This window comes from Dipodomys merriami, unplaced genomic scaffold (genome assembly GCF_024711535.1).
Source record: "Dipodomys merriami isolate MVZ:Mamm:240054 unplaced genomic scaffold, mDipMer1.0.p SCAF_668, whole genome shotgun sequence".
In the NCBI taxonomy this organism is placed as follows: Eukaryota; Metazoa; Chordata; class Mammalia; order Rodentia; family Heteromyidae; genus Dipodomys; species Dipodomys merriami.
Window position 1 is genome coordinate 55,597 of NW_027206255.1, and position 11,027 is coordinate 66,623.

Here is an 11,027-nt window from a genome sequence, read left to right on the forward strand (position 1 = left end):
CCAGATGAATACTAGGGATGAGGATGAGTATAACCCTCTTCATCGGGAAGCCTTGAGTGGACACTTAGACATTGTCCATGAATTGGTAGCTTAAGGCAGATATTCATGCAATAATTCTGAATGGCTAGACACACCTGCACAGTGATTATATGTGGAATAATACCAGAGTGGCTTCTTTCTTAATTCATCATGATGCAGATACCAGTCCCCAAACTAAAAGTCTCTTGACCCCCTTGCATCTCGCTGCTGGGAATAGAAATAACAACGATATGCTGTATCTCCTTCTGTGGAACCATTATATGAAACCAGGTCTGAAGAACAACTTGGAAGAAACTGCATTTGATATTTTTCAAAGGATAAGTAAGTATTACTACCTCTTTGAAGTTGTGGAAGACTGTACATATTGTTCTCCTAAGTTGTAATGATATGGTTAAGTGTATTGAATTTCAAAAATGCCAGTCCATCCTTTGTGTCCCTACAATTTTTTTCACAATACAAAGCAACAGCAATATCTTACTTTAAAAATTCATGGATTCCATGGTATTCTTCCAAGTGAATTGTCTGACTTTGATGTCAAAATGTATTCAAGAGTTGTTTGTATACATCTATAATGATTTCAAGACAGTTTGTGATTTTTTTAAATCAGAAATAATTTTAACATATTTTGAAAAGAATAGTATAGACACTATAGATGTTCGTGGCACTTTTCTGAAAAAAGCATATCTATGTTTGTATAATGTCCATAATCTATTTAATTCGCTCCTACATATAATAATTTGAATTCTACATTGTTATATAATGTATATGTTCATTAATATGTCCTTTCAGATTGCATTCCATATAGAAAAATTTAAGATTCCTTTTTTCCTAGGTCCTTGTATTTTTTTATTTCTTTGGGATAAAATGACAATGTTAACTAATTTCAAGTTTTTTAAAGGTTATGATAAGTAAAGGCCTTTCTCAGGTGAAGATTTAATATACTGATGTCAAACTAACCTTTAATTCTATGAATTACTGGTCTTGTTACACTTGTGTTTTTGTAATCAACTTTTTAATAACTGTTTTTCATTTCTTGCATTTGAAGAATGAAAAATATGGAATACTTCACAAATTTTCATATCATCCTTCTGCAAGTGCCATGTTAATCTCTGTATTGTTGTAATTTGGGTAGACCTGCTGCTGAAACATGTAGTATCCTCTAAATTTAAGTACTTAATGATGGAATCTTCCTACAGGCATATATCCATGGTTGAATATTTATAACTAGGAACCCTTATTGTTCCTAAATATGCTATTGATCTTATTTCTCTAAAATTCTTTGTATAATGGGAAAAAACCCATTGTTTGGTAAATTGCTCACATTTGCAATTTTATTTTTAATTTTATTTTTAATTCAATTTAATTTTATTTTATTTGCAATTTTTTGTCAATGACTATTTTGTCTTCTTCATTTTAAATTTGATCATACTTTGAAGCCTTTACAGCTAAGTCCAAAGGTGATTGCTTTTCAAGTATTTATTTATCACAACTGAGTTAGCTTTGTGGAGCTAATGGATTCAAAGTAAGCCTTGCTTAAGAGCTACTTCTTAACTTGTGCAACTTAAAATTTCCCAAATGAGGTCTTGCTGGCACAAATGTCTAGCTGACCCTTTACCCTTCTTCCATGTAGGAACAGAACAATCAGAATATCTTACCCTGACAGCATAGATTGTCTACTGGAACAAAACTAACCTTAGTTACAAGAGATCATAGAGAGATGAACAGTTCTGTCAGAATTGTTCAGAATAGAAGGTATTTTATCAAAATATAATTGTTTACTATACTTATCATTTCAAAAGTAGCTAAAGCCAAGAAGGTGAAAAAATTGTTCATATGCATGATTACCTACTGTCCTTTCCTGTCTATCATCCAACCAGGCAGGAACTTACACTACGGACTTTCTATCACCAAATATGTCCAGAGCTCCTGGAGAAGTCCATACGTTTCTCCTCGATATTAGGCCTTAAATTGGTAATGTTTTAATCACAGTGTTTCCTCTTGCCTCTAGGCTGTAAATCAACAAATGGTAAAGCTTTAAGTCTAACTCTACCAAAAACTGAGGTAGAGATAATGGAATAATACTAAAGTTGCCTTTAATACTCTAACCACAACAGAACAATGCAAAACAATTTTTATATTATATATACTTATATATTTTATATTTATATGTACTGATTTTAAATTTCACACAGTGAATCTTATTAGAATTGATAGTTTGACAAATATATTGACAATTATTCTCATAAATAGATTGGAATATAAATAATTAGGTTTAGAATATAAATTAGAATATAAAAAGTATCAATGCAATGTCTTCGGTATAAACTTGTGATACCTTCTAAGTGTTTGTTGTCTTCTGAATTCACATGGTAAAATAACAGTATTGTTTTCCGCTAATGTATAAGGGATTTTATTCTGATGCTCTGTTTATTGTTTTAACTCGCTGGTCCCAAAGGGTTTTTCTCCATATTTCTGAAGCATTCTTACTGATTATACCCAAATTTTGCTGATATAATGTCTAAAAGCTATTATTCTTCTGCAGGACCCACGGGTCCTAGGATAACAGGTTCAAGTTATCTGCATCATCAGATAACAAGGGCAAGACTTCTAACCTAGGCCCATGCAACATGCCAACAGAAAGTAATTGAAGACTAATCTCAATTTCTCATGTCCTATAATATATTTCAAGGCCCCAATTCCTTATAGGAATTAGCAGTAATCAACTGTGAAATGCAATGAAACTTGAAATGAAAGATGAGATCACTAAATAAGAGAGAAAGTACTGTAGTTCAAACTTTCAATTTACAGATGACCAGGCCATATGAGTGAACAAAATCACAAATGAACAAGATTATTTTTAATAACCCTCTCCTAATGATTAATGAAAGATTTCAGTGCAGCAAAAGTTGGCCAAAAAATAGTTTCTGGAATGATAGATCCATAATTGTTCTACCAAGGCTAGGAAAACTTGATTTAGAGGTCAAATATAATTTAGAAAACCATTAAGAAGATCCTTAGTGCTTCAAAACACTGGTACTTCAGAAAACTAGGTTCTGTAGTATAAAATGTCATTCTCAAACCAATGATAACCTACATTTAATCTCCTGAAAGTATATGAATTTTCAAATAAACTATTTAAAATCACATTTGCCAAAATAACACTTGACAAGTAGATGATAGTGACATTACAAGGTTTTCAAGTGTAGGAAGCAAGTTACAATAGAGTTGATTTACTTACCCAGCACTAATACCAAACAAATTCATTCATTAAAGTGTAGAAAGAATACCCCCACAATTAGTGTTGTTCAGTAGGTGCCTTCCAGAAATATGTTAAATAGATCAGCCTCCCATATTTCAAACCCAAATATTAGGTAATAAAGTAAATTTCATCACATAAAAACGTACCTTGTAAAAAGTCACTAAGAGTTGCCTTATCATGTGTTGTTTTATGTTTTCCCTATCTGTCTAACATAGTAAGAAATATGACTTTAAGTCTTGCATATGGGTACTGATCAGAGATGTGACAAACATAAAATATGTCTTCTTTTATTATCATATTCCTCTACACTAGTAAATTTTAGTTTTCTTCTTTTTCCAAAACTTATAGGTAGTACAAAATATTATCCTATGTAAAATAAAATAATCACATATATTGTACAAAGCCATTTATAAAAACTAGTAGTTAGGAATACATTCTAAGTCATTTTTAAACTTTCTTGCTGACTAAAGGTTAATCTTCCAAATGAATGAGAATAAAATCATGTCTAAGTGCTTCACATCTCCAGTCTTGCAAATTTGTTATTGCAGATGAATTAATTATGGAAATATAAGCTGACATCAGTTCAAGTATATGTGGGATTGAAACTCCACGGAATGTATGTAAACCTTTCAAAGAATTAACAGGCAGTTTAACAGAATGAATATCAGGAAATTGAAACCAGAGAGGAACAATAGTAAAGAAATAGAATGAATGAAAAATACAAAAATGGGCAAGTAAAGCTAGAATACTCAATGTACACATGTAATAAAGGAAGCGGTAAATCTGAAATGAATCTTGGAGAAAGGGTTGGTTCAGATTGATAGAAGGAGTGACTCTGATCCAGGAGCGTTAGACAATTAGATGGACATATTTAATTGTAACACACTTGCACAACCTTTTGAAATTCAGTTAAAAAACACAACAAACAAAAACACACAAAAATTACAACCAAACAACAATCTTTAGAGAGTATGAATATTTCCTCTAAAAATTTTAAATCATTAATGAAGGTCAGTCTTTGGAAAAGCAAACAAGCTTTTCAAAGAGGGCAATTTGGGGTAGGGGAGAATTTTAAACAGATTTAAATAGATTGTCTAAGGTTATAATTCACCTGTATCTACTGCAAATATTTTCTTCTGCGAATGCTCTTTGAACTGGATACTCGAGTCCTGAGGCACACTTGATAGCTTGTGAAAACAGAATGGAAGAAACAAGATCAAGAACCTATTACTCCACTGGAGAGAAAGCAGTCCTCTTTGTTTTCTCTCGATCTCTTCACTACTCTATTTTCATACTTTTAATAAAGTCAAGTGATTTTGAATTATATCTTTCCTTCTTCGTTCTCGCAAAATAATTGTTCAAAATAATTCATTAAATATTATTTGCCATTATTTTCTATCACGCTGTTTACTTGTCCAAACGAGTCCATTAAACTTCCCCTTTTCATTTGGTTGCCACAGAAACCCAACAACTATGTTAATGAAGACCAACACTAATGCAAATCTTTGTCTCCAAAAAAACAGTCCAAGAACCTGTAATCACAAATATTTAGCTATAATTTTTTTCTTTTTTCTTTTACCTTGAAATCTTCTTGTGTCTAATGTGCCCACAAAAATAAGTACTCCACCCCTTTTTGGTTCAATAAATTCTAACCTCAAAGATATATTTTGCTAACAAGATGCTTAGAGGAAACTAAAGAATAATCCATTTTTATCTTCACTCTTACGACTTTTATCTTCTCTCTTAAGACTTTCCTTAGATACCATATCAGGAACAGTGAAATTATTCTTTGCAAAATTATTTCAATAGATTATTTTTCTCTTGGTCTTGCTTTTGCTCAACAAGATATAAGGAGAAGAATAGAGTTAAATCACCCATTGCTTGGATTACATTGTCTGTTACAAAGGACAATACTTCTTTTTTTTTAATTTATTTTTTTAATTTATTTTATTTATGAATGTACTGTACAGAGGGGTTACAATTACATGGGCAGGATAATGCATACATTTCTTACCAAGCATTGCAGCCTCCTTCTTTGTTTACCCTTCACATTCTTTCTCAGGCTCCCCCCTCCTCCCCACACAAAACTTTTCCCTCTCTTCTCACCCCCCCCCGCACCGACTTTGTAAAGCTCGTTTTTGACATGACAACTTGTACTTCTCATTGTTGCAACAGGTCCACCTGAATCCTTAAACGACTTGCTTTTCCCCATCTTCTCCACAAGTTATACTAACATCAAATATAGTAAAAGTGGGGGATATACGGTGGTGGAGCTACATACAAAGCAAGAAAGAAATAATCTTATAAATGCGTTAGAAACACATGCATGAAAGAAAAAAAAAATTACAATACATATCTAAGGGTTCATTTTCCTAACATCACTTTATCTGTCCTTTTCCGCTTGACTCACACATATACTAGATATTTCAAATAAGGGAAACCATGGGACCTGTGTTTCTTTGGGCCTGGCTTACTTCATTTAATGTAATTTTTTCCAAGTTTTTCCATTTCCTAACAAATGGGGCAATGTCATTCTTTCTGATGGAGGTATAGAATTCCATTGCGTATATATACCACATTTTCTTGATCCATTCATCTACTGAAGGGCATCTAGGTTGGTTCCATATCTTAGCTATGGTAGATAATGCTGCAATAAACATAGTTGTGCTGGTAGCTTTAGTGTGGTCTTGTTTGTAGACATTTTGGTAAATTCCCAAAAGTGGGCTAGCTGGGTCATAGGGGAGCTCTATGTGAAGTCTTTTGTGGAACCTCCATACTACTTTCCAAAGTGGTTGAACAAGTTTACATTCCCACCAACAATGAAGTAAGGTTCCCTTCTTTCCACATCTCCTCCAGCATCTGTTGTTGTTAGAGTTCTTGATTTTTGCCATTCTAACTGGAGTGAGGTGGTATCTCAATGTTATTTGGATTTGCATTTCTTTTATGGTTAGTGATGTTGAGCATTTATTCATGTGTCTATTGGCCATCCTTCTTTCTTCTTCAGAGAAGTTTCTCTTTAAGTCTTTCGCCCACTTATTTATTGGGCAGTTGTTTCTTTGAGGATTTGTTGTTGGGGGATTTAATTTTTTGAGTTCCAAGTATATTTTAGCTATGAGACCCTTGTCCCTTGTATGGCTATTAAAGATATTCTCCCAGTCCATGGGCTTTCAATTGATTTTGCTAGCTATGTCCTTTGCCATGCAGAAGCTCTGCAACTTTTTGCAATCACATTTGTCCAAACTTTCTTTGGTTTGTTGTGTTTCCGGGTCTCTATTAAGAAAATTTCAGCCTGAGCCAATGAGACCTAGTTTTTCTCCTCTTACATCCTGTAATGTTTTCAGAGTGACTGCTTTGACTTCGAGGTCTTTGATCCATTTGGAGTTGATTCTGGTGCAGGGTGATAGATAAGGATCTAGCTTTAGTTTTCTACAAGTAGTTAACCAATTTTGCCAGCACCATTTACTGAAGAGGCTGTCTTTATTCTATTCTATTGTTTTAAGTCCCTTATCGAAGATTAGATGGCTATAGGTCTGTAGGTTCATTTCTGGGTTTTCAATTCTATTCCATTGGTCCTCATACCAATCGGTTTTGATTACTATGGCTTTATAGTAGAGTTTGAAATTTGCTATTGGTATTCCTCTAGCAGTGTTCTTTCTGTTGAGGAGCGTTTTTGATATTAGGGGTCTTTTATTGTTCCATATGAATTTTTGGATTACCTCTTCTATTTCTTGAAGAATGAGGTTGGAATTTTGATAGGTATCGTGTTGAATTTGTAGCTAGCCTTGGGAAATATTGCCATTTTCACGATGTAAATCTTTCCAATCCAGGAGCATGGGAGTTTTTGCCATTTTCTAAGGTCTGTTTTGATTTTCTTTTTCAAGATTTTAAAATTTTCATCAAAGAGGTCCTTCACTTCTTTGGTTAAGTTAAATCCTAGGTATTTTATTTATTGTGGGGCTATTACAAATGGAGTTGCTTTCCTAATTTCCACCACATTTTTCTCATTGTTGGCATGCAGAAAAGCCATTGATTTTGGGGGGTTAATTTTATACCCTACTACTTTGCCAAAATTTTGAATCAGCTTGAGTAATTTGGGAGTGGAGTCTATGGGATTCTTTAAATACAAGATCATGCAAAGGACAATAATTCTATGTCCTACTTCTATGTCCACTCTTTGCTCTTGCCTGATTTCCAATTAAGCACAGCTTCTTGGCTTCAAGTCTAGTGAAGGTGAAGGAGTATACTGCATCCGCCACTGCTACATCTTCATGGTTTCTCTTTTAAAACTCTTTTATTTGGAGGTAGAATTTATTTTCTTGTCTTCATTCAATTTGTTTTGCATTATACTAAGCCAAATAGGCTCTGTAAAATCACTTTAGGTAGCAAAAACATTAAGACAATCTATATCAAAAAGTTTGGCCCCCTCCACGGCTGAAGCCAATATCCTTAGCTAGGGCTTCAAAGAACGCATTTTTTTTTACCTTTTCAATTTGCTCAATTCTTTTCTGATCCTCAAACTTTTTGTCTTATGTAATAAGACAAGTCTTCACTATCTCATGTTAATGAGGATATTATATTTTTTATCTACTTAGAAATGTGAAATCATTGGTTTGAAGTATACAATCAGATTTTTTCTGTGTTTCAGTGCTTCACTTGCAAAGACATTGTGGAATGTATTACAAACAGAAAAGTGTAAACTCAATATGTTCTTTCATTTTGAAGAGCACTTTCTCCCTAAATATTTTGACCAAACTTATCTTTATAAGAGAATTACTGTTTATTAATTAAAGGTCAATTCACAAATTTTGATGTCTTTTTTAAAAAAAAACAGTTTAAATTCCACTACAACCTTTTTTCTCACAGTAAGATATTTCCTGGTTAAGGACAATTCTCATGTTAACCTACAGGATTTACAGCACTGTTTGTGAGGCTTGTTTTTTTTTAGTGTGAAAATGAGCCATCTTACCTCTCAAGTAAGTCTCCATGGATTTCTTTGCATGAAAGCCTATGTTCCCAGGCAATTTTAAATTTTAATAGGCTCAGTTAAAAAGTTTGAACAATTAAAATTTACCTGTCATAGTTTTAAACCTCTTTTGAAATTCCTTTATCAGACTCACGAATTTACCAATCCTAATTCCACCTTTACCATCAAAAACAGTTAACATGTTGTTTTCATGATATAGTATCCATGAAACTATTATTTCCAGTGGCTTTGTTATGCATATATATGAACATATAAGCTGATCCTGAGCAAAATGAACTCCAAGATATGGACAGAGATATTTATTTGCAGTTGTTGTTTTTAATGTACTATGTGATTTCTATTTTCCCTGGGTTTTTCCCCTATGGGTTATCTCCTACTGTGTTTGGTTTTGGTATTGTGTATACATTTACCTTAATTAGGGAAGGGAAGAGGAACAACAAAATGGCGAGACAAAGGAGAAAAGGAAAACCAATGCAATAGCAATACTCAGAAGACAATATGTTGGAAATGTACATTACAACTTGTGAGGGATTTCGGGGTGAAAGAAAACTGTGAGAAAAATGAGAGAGGGTATAACAAGTTTGAACAGTTATGTATTCACTGCCTTACAATTACTAACCCACTGCACATCACTTTCACATTAAAATGAAATTTAAAAAATAAGCTGCATGAAATAAAATTTTACTGTATTGGTATAGTAAATATTATTCTTCATGTAGTAACTTTTTAAAGATCAGTACTATTTGGCATCTAATTTGAATTAATAGCCTCTTCTTTATCAGAGGGCCATCAATTTGAATGTTATATAACTTGACAATATTTTCACAATATAATTGCCAATATTTTCAAAAAAGAATAAATTAGTACTTTCTCATACTAAAACTGAAAACCGTTTAATTCTATAGAAACCCATAACATTTAAAAGTAAATAAGTTGTTAAGAGGACAGGATATGTGTGTTCCTTAAAATAATAACTACTAATAACTACTCACTTTCAAATTCTGAACATTTCATACCTGAGAGATTCAAAATAGTACCTGTTTGCATTTTATGTAATTCTGCAATAGATACATTTTCCAATCGGGTGTTACAGATTGAGAAGTGAACAGAAAAATAGCCACATTCTGGTAAAACTATGAAGCATCGGTTATAATTAATTCTTTAAGAGTAAGCAATTGTTTATCAGATTAAGCTATTATTTTTATGACCATCAATCCCAAAATTTATGCCATACAGTCATCCTAGCCCAACAGTTTCCAACTTGTAGGGTGCACCTCAAAATTCCCATAATTCACATCACAAATAGCTTATTTCTATTGGAAAAAATACTACACCTATGCTAATGTGATGCCCTACACCACAATAAACTGGGTTTCATCATTTTACCTCCACTGGTATTCCTGCAAATATTATTTATATTTATACTTTTTAACTATCATAGATATTCAGTATGCTAAGATCGGAAGATTACAGTTCAAAGCCCACCCAGGCAGGAAGGTTCCCTAGATTCTTATCTCCAATAAACTTCTCAGCAAAAGCCCGACACAAGTGGTACTGAGCTTGAAGTGGTAGGGCACAAGCCTTGAGCTTAACAGGCTCAGAAAGAGTGCCTAGGTCCAGAGTTCAAGCCCTATGACAAAGCAATAAAACAAAAAGAAAAATAAAAACAAACTCCAAACCTAGCATTTTTCTGGTTGTATACAGAGGCATGTAATTAAGGAAATTGCTTTCTGTGTTACATACAGGTAGAAGAAAGAAGAAGTCACACAATTATTCTATTCATAAAATGTTATACCAAAGCCTCAAAAACTCACTCTTTTTCTAAATTTATAAATTAATATCCATTTCATGGCAACTCGATCTACATTATTTACATTATCATTTTATACAGGAACTGTTGGAATTATCTATTAACTGAGTTCTAATTAAAACTCTCTTGAAACAATAGGCTAGGCAAATAGAATGCAAGAAACATTTGTAAATTTGTCAATTAAACATGCTACTTAAAAAGAATTTTGTAGTATCCTATAGAATATGAAATTAAAAACAAAACCAAAATATTTATTTGAAGTCTAAACTCTAATTTAGCAAGATCTATAAAGTCCTACATTAGAGGAACTTTGCTTTTCCTCCAGGCTTAAGCTTTTCTAATCCTTCATCCTTTCCTTGGAATCTAACAGAATGATAATTACTTACTTTTGCAAATTTTAGATAGGAATTATGAGTCATTTTGCATCTAGGAATGTTCTGTAATGCAGAGAGCATTTAAAAGCACAACTGAGGATTATACATGAGTTGCATTTCAATAGGAAACGACTTCTCAAAACATAATGACAAAATTAGCCCAAATTTCCAATTGCGTTTTCCTTTCTTGTTTGGTTTCTTTTATTAAGACAAAATTATACTACCTGGTCCAGGGAAGTTATCACTATGTAATTCCAGTCTCTAATCTCCTGTCAGTCTGAGTGCTAAAATTGAAAGCTTGTATCACATTGCCCCACCATGGTTTCTTGGTTTATTTATAAATTTATTTATTTATTTATTTATTTATTTATTTATTTATTTATTTATTTATTTATTTATTTATTTATATTTGGATCCGGTCATGGAGCCTGAACTCTGGGCCTGGGTGCTGTCCCTCAGCTCTTCAGCTCAAGGCTAGCTCTCTACCACTTGAACCACAGAGCCACTTATGGTTTTTTTCTTTTTGCTTATGTAGTGCTGAGGAATGGAACCCAGGGCTTC

At 33.0% G+C, this 11,027-nt stretch overlaps 1 pseudogene; it reads right to left on the reverse strand.

The window, feature by feature from the left end:
• Window positions 1–1,088: 1,088 nt before the first annotated feature.
• LOC138815766 (U6 spliceosomal RNA) lies at window positions 1,089–1,188 on the reverse strand (annotated as a pseudogene).
• Between the last annotated feature and the right edge of the window lie 9,839 nt (window positions 1,189–11,027).